Source organism: Eulemur rufifrons, chromosome 30 (genome assembly GCF_041146395.1).
Source record: "Eulemur rufifrons isolate Redbay chromosome 30, OSU_ERuf_1, whole genome shotgun sequence".
In the NCBI taxonomy this organism is placed as follows: Eukaryota; Metazoa; Chordata; class Mammalia; order Primates; family Lemuridae; genus Eulemur; species Eulemur rufifrons.
In genome coordinates this window covers 115215879-115235636 of record NC_091012.1, presented here as the reverse complement: position 1 = coordinate 115235636, position 19758 = coordinate 115215879, and positions in this window count along the sequence as shown.

Genomic DNA, 19758 nt, shown 5'->3' with positions numbered 1-19758 from the left:
AGAAGAAATGTATGGGTACTGTAGATTGGGGTGGGGAGATCATGAGTGTACAAATGAATATAGCAAAGGAACTTCTCACCCAGATGAGATGCCAAAATACTTTCTCATTACCATGTAATTTTGCCCATATAACAAGGTCAGCATTTTTCTTACGAACACCTTTGAATTTGTTTACCTGCTTCAGCAAATAGTTGATGAAGATGCCAGAGTTCTATATTACAGAATATGGCATATGTACTTTACATGGGAAACTTTTAAGTGAGAATTTATTTAATGATCCACCTGGGCCAGAGGAAAATTTAAATATTGTCCTTGTGGGAAAAAAAAAAATTCTTATTTTGTGCAATATCATTTCCCAGTGGCCGGCCCCTGCCAGATTTGCATCAGCTGCAAAATTCACATGCAAATAACTAAACAAATTGCTGCATTGGCTTCATTAGTATTCATAATATGACCTTTGGAAAATATAACACCTACCCAAAATGATTTTGGTTTTGGCAGATTCACTATTATTCTGTCATTTCCAAAAGTAATTGGAAAATAGGGCCAGTTATTTCTAGAGACAATTTCTAGTTCATGACATTAAGGCCATTTAGTCTTTGTTCAGAATGCCTGTCTTCCTCCTTACAATCACACAAGGATATACATCTAATTATTCCAAAGGCTGCATCAAAAAATTTAGATATAAGTCAAGACAAAAAGACACTAAAATTTAGCCTTATTTTCCATTGTATGATAGTGAAACCTTATTTGATTACCCACATGAATATAAGAACCCAAACTTATATAAACATGAATATCTTATATAGATCAAAGTATAATCTTTAAAAACTTAAAAACATGACTTTTGCAAATATAAAATGAGCATATATTAAAGATCTTATTTAGCTCATTAATTAATGAGGGAACCACCAAGATGGTAAAACTGACACCAAAAGCACTGATGAACAGGGGTTTATATAGTTTATCAGGAAAATCATCTACAAAATTTAGAGCTTGACTGCTAGGTTAGGTACAAACTCATTATTGTCCTATGGAGCAATAAAACCATAACTACCAGGATTATTTTTTCTATCAGATAGAAAATTGCAGGTTAGACATTGTTTAACAAGCCCACCCAAGTATTATATAATTTTTTTAGGGAAATATACCTATGTTTGACTTTGCTGTTTACTACTTACTTGATCAGAACCCAGATATTTGTTAAACAATGTCTCAGAATAACATTGAAGTTGTTTTTTTACCCCCGAATGGCTGACTAGAGACCTTAGGGACCAGTTCTCCTCTGAAGGTAGAACCAAAATTACAGGTGAATAATCATAGCTCAAGTGGAGTGTTAAAGGGAGAGTGCTGGAGCCTATTGGAGAGCTCAGGGGAAGAACCTATGACACACAAAAAGAAAGAAACAATAAGCTAGCAGAGATTGAACCCCGAGGGACTTAGTATTCTGCAGAAAGAGTAGGTAGGGTGTTTTAGACTCCCCTATCCCTTGGCAAAGACTGCTGCTCTACAAAATTAAGGAGAGCTTCTCTGCCTTCGTGAGACCAAGTACTGGAGTGGGCTGAAATTTAGAAACTTCTCAAGAGCATTACACTGGGCTGCCAGCTTGTGCAGGGTCCCTCACTTTCCCCCTGTACCCAAGCTGTGGTGGCGGGTGCCATACTGGGTGCACACTGTTGCAGGATTTTGTACTGCCCAGGGACCTTCAACCCTTGTGTCTTCACATCACCAGATCCCATACAGACATTCCCCGGCACCCACTTGGATTGCAGCAGCCACACAGGGTGGATAGATGTAGAGGAGCAGCAGGATGCCCTGAGGTCTAGCCCTCGGGAATTGCCATTCCTATGGGAAGAGGAAGTACACTGCACCAAGGGAGGACCCAATAGGACAAAGGGATCCAGAACACAGGCTTTTCTGTGTCTCAGAGCTTCCTATTTGTGGGCAGAGAATGACTGTACCTCTTTCAGCAGAGACGGGGTGCTTTGTTGGGCTCTGTGGGGAGGACTGTGGTTCCACCCCAATGGCCAAGCAATCCTGGTGCTTGTTAAGGGACATAGAGAGGGGGACTTCTCCTCCCTCCCACCCACTGGTGTGGACACAGCCAGGGTTTCCCCTGCAGGAGCTCAGCATGGACGCACCTGTGGATAGACTTTCTAGGGCATTTTGAGGTGACTGCATCCCCACAGGTGTGCCCTCCAGGCTCAGACTTGGACATGGGGTTGGGTCCCTCCCCCTCTCTATATGGAATAGAAGCAGTCCTGCAGATGGTCAGTACTGTCAGAACTGAATATCCTGAGCACCTGCACAGGGGTATGACAGGGAGGCAGATCATTTTCCTGCTGGCCTGGTAGTGGAGCTAGATGATTCCATTCAGTGGAGATCTCAGTGCCTTTCACTGGAAGCTCCTCTCATCAAACCCCCATTAAAGCTGGCTTACACATGCCATCAGGGTGTTACATATACCCATCTGCTTCTGCTGCAGCCAATTCTTACCTGTGGGCACCACCTACTAGCCTGAAAGCTAAACTTCTTATCCCAGTGAAAAAAGTACTGAAGAAAGTAAACACCACTAGAGACCAAGATAAGCTTCATGAAACCACTGGCATTCCATCCCTGCAGGGAGCAGTGAACCTGCTCACATTGGCCAGTACATCGCTACTAAAACCAGCACCCGAGAAACCATCCACACCAACTCATCTATAACTAAGGAACACATACAGAGTCTTTGCCACTGAAAGCACCCAGAACTGAAGCCAGGCAATCATAAACAATATAAATTATTAGTCATATCCTCAAGGGGGGAAATGCATACAATTGAAAATAAACTCAGAAATAATAAGAAATAGTCTATTCAGATGAGAAGGAAGTAAAGTAACAATTCTGCTAATATGAAGAAAACAAAACCAAAAACAAACACACAAAAAAGAGGATCACACTATCTCTCCAGCAATGGATGTAAACCAAAATGTATTATTAGAAATACTAAATAAAGAATTCAAAATATTGACTATAAAAATGCTTAAAAAATCCAAGAGAAAGTTGACAATCAACATAAAGAAATCAGAAAAACAATACAGGATATGAATACAAATTTTTCTAAAGAGATAGATACTTTAAAGAAAAAACAAATAGAAATTTTGGAAATGAGAAATTCATTTAGGAAATTACAAAATACAGTGGAAAGTTTTAACAATAGACTAGACAAAGCAGAAGAAAGTATTTCCAAGCTCAAAGACAAGTCTTTCAAATTAACCTAGTCACAAAAATAAAGAAAAAGTAATTAAAAAAATGAACAAATCCTTCAAGAAATATATGACTATGTAAAGTATCCAAACCCATGATATATTTATATCTATACTTATATCAGATAAAACAGACATTAAACCAAAAACAGAAAAAGAAAAGACAAAGAAGGTCATTATATAATGATAACAGGATCAATTAAACAAGAAGATATAACAATTCTCAATATATATGCACCTAACACAGGAGCACCCAGATTCACAAAAGAAATACTACCAGACTTAAGAAAAGAGATAGACAACAGTACAATAGTAGCAGAAACGTCACTATCCCACTGACAGCACTAGACAGATTATCAAGGCAGAAAATAAAAAAAGAAACATTGAATTTAAATTGGACTCTAGAATGGACCAAACAGATATTTACAGAACATGCTACCCAACAACAGCAGAATATTTCTTCTTCTCATTAGCACATTAAACAATATCCAAGATAGACCATATGTTAGGCCATAAACCAAGTCTCAATAAACTTAAAAAAATAAAATGATATCAAGTATCTTCACACATCACAGTGAAATAAAGCTAGAAATCGAATCTAAGAAGAACTGTCAAAACTATATAAATGCACAGAAGTTTACCTGCTCTTGAATGATCTTTGGGTCAAGGATGAAATCAAGATGGAAATAAAAAAAAATTGAAATAGATAAAATAGTGACACAACATATCAAAATCATATCAAAAATCAGTGCTAAATGTTTACATCAAAAAGATAGAAAGCTCACAAATTAACATTCTAATGTAGCACCTCAATGAACTAGAAAAACAAGAACAAATAAAACCCAAGGCTAGCTGAAGACAAGAAATAACAAAGATCGGAACAGAAATAAATGAAATTGAACCCCCCCAAAAAAAGATATGAAGAATCAATGAAAAAGTAAGCTGGTTTTTTGAAGAGATAAACAAAATTGATAGACAACTAGCTAGATTAACCAAGAAAATAAGGGATGGGATTCAAATAACCTCAATGAGAAATGAAAAAGGAGATATTATAACTGATACCACAGAAATACAAAAGATAATCTGAGACTACTATAAACATCTCTATGCCTATAAACTACAAAACCTAGAGGAAGTGGTTAAATTTCTGAAAACATACAACTTCTTGAGGATAATTAAGGTAGAAATAGAAATACATTGCAGACCAATAAGGAGTAGTGATATTTAATAAGTAATAAAAAATCTCCCAACCAAAAAAAAAAAAAAAAGCTCAGGAGTAGACAGATTCACAGGTAAATTCCACCAGACATACAAAAGAGAACTGGTACCAATGCTACTGAAAGTGTTCCAAAAGATCAAGAAGAAGGGAATCCTTCCTAACTCATTCTACAAAATCAGCATGATCTTGACACCAAAGTCAGAAAAGGATGCAACAAAGAATGAAAACTACAGACCAATACCCCCAAGGAACAAGATGCAAAAATCCTCAACAAAATACTAGCAAACCAAATCTAACAGCACATCAAAAAGATAATGCACCATGATCAAGTGGGTTTTATTCCAGGAATGTAAGGATGGTTCAACATACACAAAGTAATAAATGTGATTCACCACATAAACAGAAGGGAAAATAAAAAACATATGATCATCTCGATAGATGCAGAGAAAGCATTTGAAAAAATTCAGCATCCCTTCATGATAAAAACGTTTAACAAACTAGGCATAGACAGGAAATACCTAAAATAACTAAAGCCATATGTGAAAACACTCAGCCATCATCATGCTGAATGGGGAAAAGTTGAAAGCATTCTCATGAAGAACTAGAATAAGACAAGGATTCCCACTGTAACCACTTCTATTCAACCTATTACTGGCAGTGCTAGTCAGAGCAATCAGGCAAGAGAAAGAAATAAAGGGCATTCAAATTGGAAAAGAGGAAGTCAAATTATCTCTGTTTGCTGATTATATGATCTTATATCTAGAAAACCCTAAAGATTTCTCCAAAAGACTCTTAGATTTAATATATGGATTCAGTAAAGTCTCAAGATACAAAATCAACATACATAAATCAGTAGTATTTCTATACACCAATAGTGACCAAGCTGATAATCAAATCAAGAAGCCAATCTCATTTACAATAGCTACAAAATAAATAAATAAATAAATAACCTAGGAATATACTTAACCAAGGAAGTGAAAGATCTCTACAAGGAAAACTACAAAACGCCAATGAAAGAAATTGCAGATGTCAGAAACAAATGGAAAAACATCCCATGCTTATGGATCAGAAAAATCAATATTGTTAAAATGACCATACTGCCCAATGCAATCTATGGATTCCATGTAATTCCTATCAAAATACCAATGCCATTTTTCATGGAATTAGGAAAAGCAATCCTAAAATTCATATGGAAGAAAAAAACATCCTGAATAGCCAAAGCACTTCTAGGTAAAAAGAACAAAGTTGGAAACATCACGTTACCTGACTTCAAATTATACTACAAGTCTACAGTAACCAAAACAGCATGATACGGGTATAAAAATAGACACATAGATCAATGGAACATAATAGAGAACAGAGAAATAAAATGCCTTACCCACACCAACTGATCTTCAACAAAGCAGACAAAAACTGGGGACAGGATACCCTATCCAATAAAATGGTGCTGGTAAGTTACATAACCATATGTATAAGAATAAACCTGGATCCCTATCTCTCACCATATACAATAATTAACTCAAGATGAGTTAAAGACTTAAGTGCTAGACTTTAAACTATACAATTTCTAACAGAAAACTTAGGAGAAACTCTCTCGGACATTGGTCTAGGCAAAGAATTTATAACTAACACCCCAAAACCTAATGCAACAAAAATGAAAATAAACAAATGAACTTAATTAAACTAAAAAGCTTCTGCACAGTAAAAGAAGTAATCAACAGGGCAAATAGAAAACCTATAGAATGTGAGAAAATATTTGAAAACTATGCATCTGACAAAGGACTAATATACAGAATCTATGAGGAAATTAACAAAAAAATAAAATTAACCTCATTACAAAGTGGGCAAGTGACATGGACAGACATTTTTCAAAACAAGATATACAATTAGCAAACAAACTTGAAAAATTCTCAACATCAACTAATCATCAGGGAAATTCAAATTAAAATCACAATAACATATCATCTTGCTGTAGTTAGAACATTCATTATTACAAAAACTAAAATCAATATTATATTGGCAAGATGAAAAGAATGCTTATATATTGTTGGTGGTAATTTAAATTTGTACAAACTCTATGGAAAACAGTATAGAGATTGCTCAAAGAACCAAAACTAGATCTACTATTTGATCCAGCAATTCCACTACTGGATATCTACCCAAAGGAAAAGAAATTATGATTATCAAAAAGATACATGCACTTAAATGTTTATCACAGCACTCTTGATAAGAGCAAAGATGTGGATAAATAACATGTGATATGTTTGTATACATGTACACACACATGTCATGGAATATTACTCAGCCATAAAAAAGAAGTAAATCATGTCTTTTAGGCAACATGTGTGGAAATGGAGAGCATTATCTTAGTGAAATAACACAGAAACAGAAAGTCAAATACTGGATTTTCTCACTTATCAATGGGAGCTAAATAATGAGTACACATGACTATAGTGGCATAATAAACATCAGTGACTTGGAAGGGTGAGAGAGGGGAGTAGGATGAAAAATTATGTAATTGGTGCTATGTATACTAATTGGGTGAGGGTTACAGAAAAACCCCAGACTTCAGCAGTATTCAATATGTCCATGTAACAAATCTACACATGTATTACACAAATCAACAAAAAATTAAAAGAATATTACATTGAAAATACATGTCACCTACCTTTTTTGTCTTTTTTTTTCCCAGTTTAATAATTTTCTTCATAATCCCTATGCTTTGGTCATAAATAATCTTCAAATATTGAACATAAAAATGCTGGCCTCATTATAACTTAGCCTGGTTATTTTCACAGATGCAACAGAGGTGTTAACCATATAAGCTTCCTCAATCAGTGAGTATTTAGCAATTATGAGGCAAAAATATTTTGTTTGTAAATGTTAACAAAGGCTTCAGGGTTCACCTATTTAAAAGACTCTATAAATTTTTCTTCATATGGAGGCCAGGATGCCAAGGCTGAGACAATCTCTCAGCCTTCACTCTGGTACCCATAGATTTAATAAATTCCTCTCATCTCAAAGCCTCCTAAATATGCTAAGGTTCCTGGCCTGCCAGGAAGTAACTTTACTTACTACTTTGTGAGGCTGTAGTCCTGCAATCTAGTTACAAGTCCAGTTTCCCTTGAGGGTTTTTTACACATTTGGTGGCTTTGTTCTCCAACTATAGAAAGTTGGAGTTGCTGTACCTAACTTAAAATGATTTGTTCCCAGATATAACGCTGGGCAATCAGTTTGTCCAATTTGAGGTAAAACAGAGATAGATTCTTGCTGAAATAATGAAAATAATTATTGCCACAAAAATAATAAAATTCAGTAAAAATATTTATTTCTGTATTATGAGACTTCAGTGAGAATTAGATTCCATTTCAAAATGTTTCATTTCAGTTTATAAAAGCATAATATTCTAAACTGAAAATAAGAGATCAGGAAGGAAGAAAAAGTGATTCCTTAGATACTTACGAGTAAATAGAGCATGAAAACATCAACAATATTCCAAACAAATGACAGCTGTGAAAATTTCCTCAATTAGTTCATTCACTCCTATGTAATTAATTCTTGTTCTCCTGGATCTTAGGTTAGCAGCCTGTTCTTCTGAAGTCATATTATGAAATAAAGAGTCCTATAAAGCCTGATTTTGTCCTCTAGTATTAGTTGGAAAGATTTCTAAGCAATGTCAGTTTGACAATCTTTAGCCAAGTGTCTATTCTTTGATGTATTAATAGTTAAAATATTCCGTAGAGTCCTTTTCTTGAGACACAGAAGCTGTGATCTTTTGTTGAAGACATGAGTTCTGTCCTTTGAGTCTTTAAGTAAGAATCAGAGGAACTGAAAGTTCACCTGTAAATGAGAATAAATGGTTGCAGTTAATTTGTTATGACAATCAATAATATCAAAATAGAAGGGAGCTATTGGGATGTACAACACTTAACCATTTCATAAGACTTTAATAAATTTTCCCTGAGGGTAAGAACTGAACGTTATGAATAGTGAGCAAATTAACAAATGCCCAAGGCCTATCTGTAAAATGTTCAATAGATATGAATCTTTTAAATATTTATATTAATAGCATTCTACATGTGAAAAATTAACCTACGTAAGAATGAATTTCTCTTATTTTTGGATTTTATTTGCATACATCTTTTATAATAGTGTTGAGCTAATTAATAAATATGGAACAGACCAAATAAACCTAAATATTTAAAGTATTTTTTTCTTAATAAGGTGAAAAAAGAAATATTTGTGGTTTTCAAGGGGCTTACTAGAAAATCTCAAAGATACTTTGAGATGTAAGGCATTTTAATTAAAAAAAATTATTTTCTTAAGTTAGGAAGACAAAAATCAAACAAGTTATTCGAGAAGATTTAGGTACCTGATTAAAATATGGTGATAGGCACCTGAAAAACAATATTTGGTTATCTATTTAATCATAGTGGCAATATAATATTTTAAAATAAACAGAAGAAGTTTACATTGTTGTAAGAAATTTTAGCTGTTTCAAAAATGGCCCCTTGTTCTTTTATTTTTTATTTTGTTATTTAAATCACATTCATTGCTTTTTTAATTTTTTTATTTCAACAGATTTAGGGGGTACAAGTTCAGTTTTGTTACATGGATATATTGTATAGTGATGAAGTCTGGGCTTTTAGTGTACCCATCACCCAAACAGTGCATATTGTACCTAATGGCTAACTTTTCATCCTTCAGCCCCTTTTTACCCAACCACCTTTGGAATCTTTAATATCTATTATTCCACTCTGTATAACCATGTGTACTCATAGCTTAGGTCCCATTTATAAGTGAGAATATGTGGTATTTGATTTTCTATTCCTGAATTACTTCATTTAGCATAATGGCCTCCATTTCCATCCAAGTTGCTACAAGACATTATTTCATTCATTTTTATGCCTGATTAGTATTCTGTATATATACATATAACTGATGTGTGTATATATACATCAGTTGATGGATACTTAGGGTGATTCCATATATTCTTTAATTTTTTAATCTAGCACAGAGGTCAGCAAACCACGGCCCACAGGCCTAGTCATGAGTTCTTGGGTACAGTTGAAAAGGTAAAAATAGTTTTTATATTTTTAAATGTCTAAAAAAATTAAAATGGGAAAAACATTTTGTGACGTGAAAATTATATGAACCTTCAATGTTCATAAATAAAGTTTTATTGAACACAGCCATAATTAATCATTTACACATTGTCTATGGTGCTTTTGCAGTACAATTACAGGGTAGTTGTGACAGAGACCGAATAGTCTGCAAGGCCTAAAATATTCACTATCTGGTCGTACAGAAAAACATTTGCTGAATCCTGTTCTAGAGCTCAAGAAAGTCAACACAAAGCACTGAATATTATTCTTGTGAGATACTGAATCTCTGCTCTCTGAGCAGATAACACAAGGTAACCTTTTTACTATTCCTCGTTAAGAGAAGACTAAAAACTTCAAGATCAATTATCATTTTAATAGAGAGAAAGCCAAATGAAAGATTCACAAGCTCCTTTCTTTTAAAATTATCTTACGAATAAGCCCATCAAGATTTAGCAAAATTTGTCAAAATGTTAATACATTTTGATGCTTCTCTTCAGCTCAATTATTTGCAGTTATAAACCAAGACAAAATTTTCTTGCTGCAAAAATTCTACAACATTCTGTATCTACCCAGGTTTTTTTTTTTTTTTAATTGTCCTTTTTCAAATTTTGGAACAGATGCCATAATTTACAAACTACTCTCATTTTTTCTTTGATAAACAAAACATATCCTATTACTTTGCATACACAGTTGCACTTTTCTGCTATTATTGATCTTAGTAGAATTTCAGTTACATAACAGTAACTATGCCTTTTAACCAAATTAACTAACTTCTCTTTCACACACACACACAAACATGGAGATGGGTAAATGATAATCCTCTTATCATACAAAATAATTAGCAGATGAGCAAAGCTCATGAGTCCATACGGTATGGCTAACCACCACTTACATAACACATACACCTTCAAGTGAGCAAAGGATCTTGGAAATTATGTATAGACAACTGTAGGACAAAATATAATTACTTTTGACGTAAAACCTTTGTTAGAATTATAACATTTTTCTCAATCCTAAGCAGTACATAGAAACACATTTACTTATCTGATCAATAAATTGATATAAAAAGTTTAGGAAGTTCAGAATTACTAGTCTCTTTGCGGGAAAAAAATCTAAATGTAATAAAAAATAAAGTGCATTGCTTGTATTATACTTAACACTTACAAAAATTAGAGAAAATCAGATAGCTGTTTTCAAACCAGTCTAATTTATGTGAAACTTCACCTTGAATACATGACCTTTGTTTCTTATATAAACATGTTCAGAGTTTCCATTTTTTTATTTATTTTCCTTTGAAAAGGCTGATACACTTAAGTCTCAATTACTTTATTTTCTGTGAATCTTTGGGATAGTTAGTTATAGAGAAGCACTTCTCAGTCTCCATAAACCCATTAAAATAAAGCTCCATTAATTTTGGAGACTATATAATCTAATTCAGTAGTACCCTTCAGAGATAGGGAAATATTTCAAATCACAAAAGGCTTTTCTCAATTGGACACTCAAACACTGAGAGAGCATACGGTTTCACGTCTCTACTGCCACCAAAAATCAAAAATAAGCAGACATATAAAAAAGTACATCTTCAGATAACACATAGCTATTTTCTACACTACGCCAAGTTGCTACAGGGTGATTTTTGTGGTGGTGGGGTTAAGAAAGCAATTGAAATACTTTTTTGTTAAATGAAATGCTTCCATAGATTAGGCAGGTGTTGAGAGGGTCCTAACCACTGGATTGTATGGGGCTAGGGGCTGAGGAGCCAAGACACTGGTTGCAGCCCAAGAGGAGTCACAGACATCACTTTGGAAATACTCATTCGTTGGACATTGAAAATTCAATAAGAGGTAGAACCTACAACATTTTACTCTGTGTAATTCCAGTGGAATTCACATGGTTTTCATCTTTTTCTACTCATGCTTCCCTGGCTGTTTTGTGAGATTGATTGTGCCTTATATCAGGTGTGCCACTTCTTAAAAATGAAGGCCATCGTAAATGCATTTGAGATGGAGATTCACAAAGGACCTTTCTACCAGAAAAGATTGCAGAGCTGAAAGAGAAAATGGTGTTCAAACACACTTGCTTGAATTTACCAATGAAGATTCTGAGAAGGAAATAACTATTGACCAGTCCAAGACAGAACACTGATCTAGAACTAGAAAAAGTTCAGCCTTTATTGTGATGTTCAATGACAAGTACTGCTAGATTTTTCTCAAGAATGGTTGGCTTCAAGAATGGGAGGCAATATGGTTTATTAAATTTACCACCAGGCTGGTTTTCCAAGCCTTTTGTGAAGCTGTTTCTGAAAGATGAGAAACTTGAGTCTTGTGTTCAGGTGTCATAGCTAGTGTGTTTTAAGAATTTATCAATTCATGAATGGATTAGCAAAATGTGGTATATGTATACCATGGAATATTACTCAGCTATTAGAAATAATGGTGGTATGGCATCTCTTTGGTTCTCCTGGAGAGAGCTGGAACCCATTCTATTAAGTGAAGTATCCCAAGAATGGAAAAATAAGCACCACATGTACTCACCAGCAAACTGATTTCCCTGAGTGCACATTTGGGAATAACACCAATTGGGTATCAGACAGAGGTGGGGGCTGGGGGAAGGGATGGGTGTATGCCTACTTGATGAGTGCGATGTGCACTGCCTGGGGAATGGACACGCTTGAAATTCTGACTGGGGGGGATGGGGTGGGGGGAGGGGATGGGTGCATACCTACATGATGAGTGCGATGTGCACTGTCTAGGGAATGGACACAACTGAAGCTCAGACTCGGGGGGATGGGGAGGTATGGGCAATATATATAGCCTGAACTTTTGTACCCCCATAATGAGCTGAAAAAAAAAAGAAAAAAAATAATTTGAGAGCAAATACTCCCAGAAGAAAAGGAAATTATAAACAAAAGGTACAAAGGTGTGAGCCACATTTCAATTGTTCTATTATTATGAAACATGCTCAGCCAGAGAGAAGAGGCCTGGATGCCAGATACATTATATAAATAATTCAAAGTTTGTCCATCACAATCTTATGATGGGAAAGCTCCTCTGTGGTCAGACCAACATGCAGAACATTGCAAAGCCTGAAGACTTCTTCCAGATGCATTGCCTGTGTGTTGTCTATTAAATAAACAAGATCCAGACACTTCTGCTTCACACAATTTTCAGTATAGAAAGGCTTCCCAAGAAATGTATAAGTTAATTTTAACTGTCTTGCAAAGAAGGATATTATCTATGCACAAGTTACCTGGCTGATAGATTGCCCCCAACAAAAATGATCATTCCTTACCCAGTAAGTAGGATCCCCTGCCACCCAAAACCACATTGCAAACTTATTGCAGGGTCCCTTGAATTAATGAACTCTGGTTATTAAAAATTATTTGTGTCAATAATATCCTTAATTATTAAGTTTCCATGGCTTTCTCAGCATAGATGTACTTATTTGTGGATTAATCCTTCTCATTTAAAAAATTTTTGAAGGAACTTTTATTACAATTATGAGATACAGAGATATGAAAATACACTCTAACACTCAACAAATATGTTCAAAATTTTTGAAAAGTAATTTAACGATCTGTATAAAAGATCTTCAAAAGTAAGTACAATTTAACCCAGTAATTCCCCTTTTATGTACCTATCCTAAGGGAGTCAGGACTTGCATAAAGGTTTATGTGCAAGGTTCTCAGCATAGCATTATTTGTAGAAGTGAAAAAAACAATGTCCAATAAAGGAGTGTGGTCCAAAAAAAAAAAAAAAAAAGAATTTCTTTTAGCTTATCATCAATTTCATAGTTAAAAAAAATCTTTGATTAAAAACTTAAGGATTATGAGATAATGTTCCATGTGTGCTCTGATTCAAAGATTTATGGTTGGTCTGAAAATAGAATTGGACTTAAGGTTGAGTACTATTAACATTGCATGGAGCAATTGCTATATAAATAACCTATTTTTTCTTATGCAAAATACAGGTACATACAAATTCTATAGGTAATATTCAATAAGTTGACTGGATGGTATGCAATTTATCTCTCTCTTTTCAGTAATAAATAACTGAATATAACAATAAAATGAATAATAAAGCACATAAACACAATCACTGAAATGATGTTTTCTTATTTTTGGTTTACATACTACTTTAGCTGATTCCTTCTGATTTAACCTATGTAATTTTATTACTACATTTTTATCATAATGTTTGGCAACATATGGGGAATGTCAGATACTACATTATTTTTACTTCACCTAGAAAACAAAAGCTTGAATCACATGAAATATGTTTTGGTTAAGAAAATATAATGTTGAGTAAGTGATTTCTTTTTTTTACTGATCATTATGCTCTGTTTGCAAGAATTCGTTTGATTCCTAGTATTACCAAACTTAATTTCTTTAAGTAAAATCTAAATGAGTTGAGTAATAATAATGATAATAAAAAGAATCCTTCTATTTTTCTAAAAATTATATAATAATTATCTTCTTATTTCTGGGGTAAATAAGCCAATGAAATTTAAGAATCAAGTCGTGATAAAATAATATAGTGAAGAGCAGCTCCTTTGTCTATGTAAGTTACCTAAGAATAAATCCAAGAAAAGATTTATGAAATGTATATGAAGAATACTATAAAAATGTATTGAAATACCTCAACAAATTAAGTTAATGGTTAAGAGGATTCAATATCAAATATTCAATTGTCCAAAATGCAATTCCAACAAATATCCAGATAGTATTTTTCATGGATCCTGAGATTCCTGATCTTGTGCTAATTGAAAATAAAACTTACAGGAAATGGCAAAGGGACTAGCCAAGGCACTCCTAAAAAAGAAAGAAAAAAGGTGAGAGGGGGCACCTATTCTTCCAGAAAATGAGACTTAATATTAATGTCTAGTAATTAAAAAGTGCTTTGCTAACACACGGATAAACAAGTAGAGATCGACACAACCTTTGATAATGTTCTATTTCATAAATTTGGAGGGAGGTATCACTGGTGTTTATTTTATCATATTTTATAATAACATATATACTACATAAATTCTTTTCCATGTCTATTACTTATCTATCGTTGCATATTATCCCAAACCTTAGTGGGTCAGAAACTCAGGAGTAGCTTAGTAAGATGGATCTGGCTCAGGGTCTTTCAGGAGGTTTAATCAGATGTTGGCCAAAGCTCCTGTCATCTTAAGAACTGACTGCAGATGGAAAATTTATTTCCAAGGTGCCTCATTCTCATGGCTAGTGCTGGCGACTGGCAGGAAGCCTCAGTTTTTCTCCATTGCACCCATGCATAGTCTGCTTAAGTTTTCTTACCACGTGTTAGTTGGCTTCCTCCAGAAGAAGTGATCCAAGAGAAAGCAAGGTGGAAACCACAATGCTTTTTATGACCCAGCTTTGGAAGACCCACACAAACACCTAGTCAATATAAGAGTGACACAAGGGCATAAATACCAAGAAAGTGGGTCCTGGGTGGGGAGCATCAGAGTATGTTTCATATACTACATTTTAAAAGTTAATAATGAAAAATGTTTCTCCTGGGCAACATCAGGGAAGACCAATTAATGTTTCACATATTTTATCTCCTAATTATGCTGAGTACTCTGGAAGAAAAAATGTAACTTATACAATAATTTATGGAGCCATTACCTCACTCACAAGAAAAAAAGTGCCACAGAGCTTATATACAATATTTATTTACTGGCTAAATTTCATGAAATAAATTTACCTGTAACCGTTGGGTCCCTTGTTATAATAGGGAAAGCTTGGTATTTTACATGGCCATATGTTAGTATAATATGACAGAGACTATTTTCATTTCCAGTTTTTTGTTTGGGGTTTGAACATTTTTTTGCATAAAAATCAATCATTTTTGAGGAATGTTTTAGTCATTCCATCTGTAATCTATATGACAGTAAATATGAGAAAATGATAGTATGGCATTATCAGGTAAATTAACTTTATGACTAGCCTCTATAGATTCAATTTTTAAAGGAATGTTGCAAGGAAAACTATGTTTATTGTGTGTCAAAGAATAAGTATGATTTAGCAACTTGCCATATTTATTTCAAAAACAGAAAAGTTAATGTTTACTCCTTCAGGCCAAGTGGGGTGGCTCAAGCTTGTAATTCCAGTACTTTGGGAGGCATAGGCAGAAGCATGGCTTGAGGTCAGGAGTTTGAGACCAGACTGAGCAAGAGCAAGACCCCGTCTCTACTAAAAATACAAAAAATTAGCTGGGCATGGTGGCATGTACCTATAGTTCCAGCTTCTTGGAAGGCTGAGGCAGAAGGATCATTTCAGCTCAGGAGTTTGAGGTTGCAGTGAGCTATGGTGACGTAAATGCACTGTAGCCTGGGCAACAGAGTGAGACTCAGTCTCAAATAAAAAAAAAAAAAAAAGGAAAAAAAACAACAACAAATTTTCTCCTTCAAAAATGGATACTATTATTAAGAGTTAGCATAGTTAATGGAATTTTGCATACCCCATATATTCTTTTGATCAGATAAGCTTTACTAAGTTTATGTAGCTCAGTATTGCATTGAAGCCAAACTGTTTTTGTTTTCTCCTATGTTATAACACAAGAACTTCTCTATGCTGATATAGGAGAACTTTATTTGTAACTCTTCATGGATTCTTTAGGCAGACATTTTAATTAAATAAATTAATTTATTCATTTGACAGCTCTTAACTTATAAAATCATAAATAAAGATAAATAAATATGTAAAGTTCTTCTAATCAACTGCATCACCTTGCATTAAATCTGAGAAAACTAAAACTGTAGGGAGACTATCATTTACCTCAAATCAGATAGGAAGTTTGTGAGAGTGAAGATTAGATTACAATTTAATAATAAAGTGGAACAGTATGCTAGGTATTTTGGAGATGCAAAATATTTTCTTCTGCATTCCAGATATAAAACAATTTCACAAGGACATTTAAAGAGTACTATCTATGGTTTGGGCACAATTATTACAAAGATGAACAAAATTCAGACTCTGTTTTTAGAGGATGAAAAACATGATATTTACATGTAGAATAGTAATAATTACAGAAAATACATATGATAAGGAGACTTGTAAACAATAACTACCATACAAATAAAGACATGAAAAAATCAATATGTGCCTGAGTGTTTTCAAGGAAAGTCTTCATCACAGATATAATATGCGAATTGGATTTTTTCATGGATGAGTAAAATTTGGACTGTTGGAATAAAGAGTTTTGAAGGACAATGACATGTAAGAGGTTAGCGAGGCAACAGGTGCTTGGTATTTTCATTGAGGAAGAGGTAACTTGATGATTTAGGTACATTCATCAATTTTATTTGACACATTTGGAAATAATTCTGCTATTAACTGTTTTTTCTTTTCTTTGGAGGCTTGCTTGAAACAGTTACTGCTGTTTGAGCAGTAAGCTGTTTCTTAGAACTCTGCCTCTCAAGTGGGAGACACTCAATAAAAGTTGCTAAAGCTGAAACAAAATTTCAGAAAGTGGAAGTTTTCAACTTACAAATGCCAGTGTGCCCATCTATATATAGAGAACATAATATATTTATATGTAAATTAATCTAAGTGGAGAAGTAAACCCAAATTTAGTTATTGTTTAATGGAATTTCATTTTTTGTTTTCCATTTTCTCCTATTTTTCTTCTGAAATAATGTAAATTTCAAATCTCTTTTCAAGATCCAAAACTGTTGATCTTTATAAATTTATATACGGGCATTTTTCATTCTCTTTGGTAGATGTTTTTCCAAAACAATGCAAGCTTTAAGATTTTATAAAGCCACTGTTTCAAATAAAAAAGATTATTTAGAACCATTATATCATGTCTATTTGAATAAAAGAAAATATGAACCTCTCATATCTCATGTAAATAAAAGATTTATAAATATACTGACAATATGAGAAACATGAGTTCTGTGTTTTTCATCTGTGAATATCCCATGGCTCTTAGCATAGTACCACTCATGTAGAAGATGCATAAAATATTTTTGTAGAGTGGGAGAATACAAGGAAAGCAGGACAAACTAAAATGATGGGGAAAAAGGACAAAGCTTGGTTTGCTTAAAGATATTCTGTATTTAACTATTTTTCAATCTGCTTTCAAAACAAGATAAACATAATAAAACTACTTCCTTTGTACCATCTAATGTTAAGTGAAAAGCAAAAGTATTATCTCTGTGGTAAGTATGTTTTGTCTCTTGGATTGTAGGACCCACCAGGAATTTGGGGGCTGACCAAAGGAAAAGGTATCACTATGAAGTGGCAATAACACATGCAAGTTCTACTGGGTGATACTTTGATAGGTTTGCATTCAGAGGAAGTCCCTCACAAAATAAGACTATCCAGAGGCTACTGGCACAGGTCAATACTCAGAAGGTGAGGAAAGCATGGGAACTCCCCCAGGAAAGGTGGTTCCAAGAGGGAGCTTCCATGCCTAGGAGATGTCTTTGAGCAGCGAAGAGTCTCTGGGTCAGAGAGGTCCAAAGGGTAGCAGCATCTTGGGATCTTTTAACCAAAAGACTTAGCTAATCTATGGCTGGCAGGTGTTGGATGAGGTTTCATGGGTATGCAAAGCAGGAAGGCTTTAAATGGCTAAAAATCTGCTTGTTTAAAAAAATAACTGGAATGTATAAATATTTGAGTTTGGTTCCAGGGGGCTTTTGAGCTAGTGGGCCTTAGTCTGCAATAAAGAAATAAATGATACACAGAGGCCATCTTTGGCTCAGTTATGTAACACGTATGAGCTGTCTTGCATTGGAAGAGCCAGGGCACAGGAGATCCTAGCTACAGAGGGTCAGCTAGTACCAAAAACCTTAAAGGCCTTTTTCACCCAGTAGTTACAATAAACCAGCTTGATTTTTTTCAAATTCATTGTATTTTATAAACTAGTTCATTTTACTTACTATATGAGATGAGAAAGATTATGACATGCCCATGATGGTCAATTGATGTAGTAACTTGCAAGTAATAATTTCAGTTATATTTTATGTATCTTTTTTCATACAGAAAGAGAAAGGGACAGAGAAAATATTATATTTAAAAATTTAGAAATGGTCCTACTATCAATATTTTGTCTTAAGACAGAACCTAGGATAGATATTTTAAAAAGATGGGAATAAAAGACCAGAATATGTTAGAAATAGGTGTCACCAAACATGTAATTTGGCCGGAATAAGGAAGTGCTAGGTTAGCGTATTTAAATTAGAAGCATGGATATGGGAGTAGAAGATAAAGTTGAAAGATCTCGAGAGAGAGAGAGAGAGAGAGAGAGAGAGAAGTTCTCCATCAAGTATTTACCCTAAGCTAGCACTATATAGAACTTGCATTGTACCAAAAGAGGCACAGTTTAATGGATTCACTCCTCATTGGGTTGTAGTTTATGTACACTGAGACAATGTGGTTCTATAAGTATATTAGGTTTGAAGAATTCTAACTTAAAATAATGATGTGAGGGGAAGTAAATACTGAGATCTTTCAAGGTTAATTTTTAAAAGTTATTTTGTGTAGTATTTCAATGAGCTTTACTTTGTAAATCTCTCCTTTTTGGAGATAAGATCTGGGAAAGTCCTGAGGAAGATGAGAAGTTAAAATGTGTATCTATTCATTCTATGTGTGGTTGCCTGTAGTCAAATGTAAGTGAGCTCACTTCCAAACTGATTTGGTTTCCTGTAGGTAAAAATGTCTTTAAGCAACATTGCCAATGTTTACTTTTCTGCTTATAGACTAAACTCAGCATCAACTATTTTATTACATTGAGATCCAATTTCATTTTAATTGAAATATATTATGCAAAAAGTTAATAATCCATTGAAGTTGCAATTTGCTAAATGGTACCCTGGTGACATAAAGAGTCAATATAGCTTCTCCAAGTATCTAATACACCACAAGGGAGTAGTTTTCTCCCTGATGAAACCAATTCAGTATGTGTGTAAAATTCTAGATATTGTTTGCTTATATAGTCTAATCAGTTTCCTGTAAAAGTTTCTTTAATAAAGAAACAAATCAAAATCCAAGGCTTTTAAGTAAAAAGAGACATTTCTACCTGGACATGCTTGAAGCTCTGACTCAGGGGGATGGGTGGGACATGGGCAATATATATAACCTGAACTTTTGTACCCCCATGATAAGCTGAAATAAATAAATAACAACAACAAAAAATAAAATAAAATAAAATAGGAAAGAAATATGCATTAAATT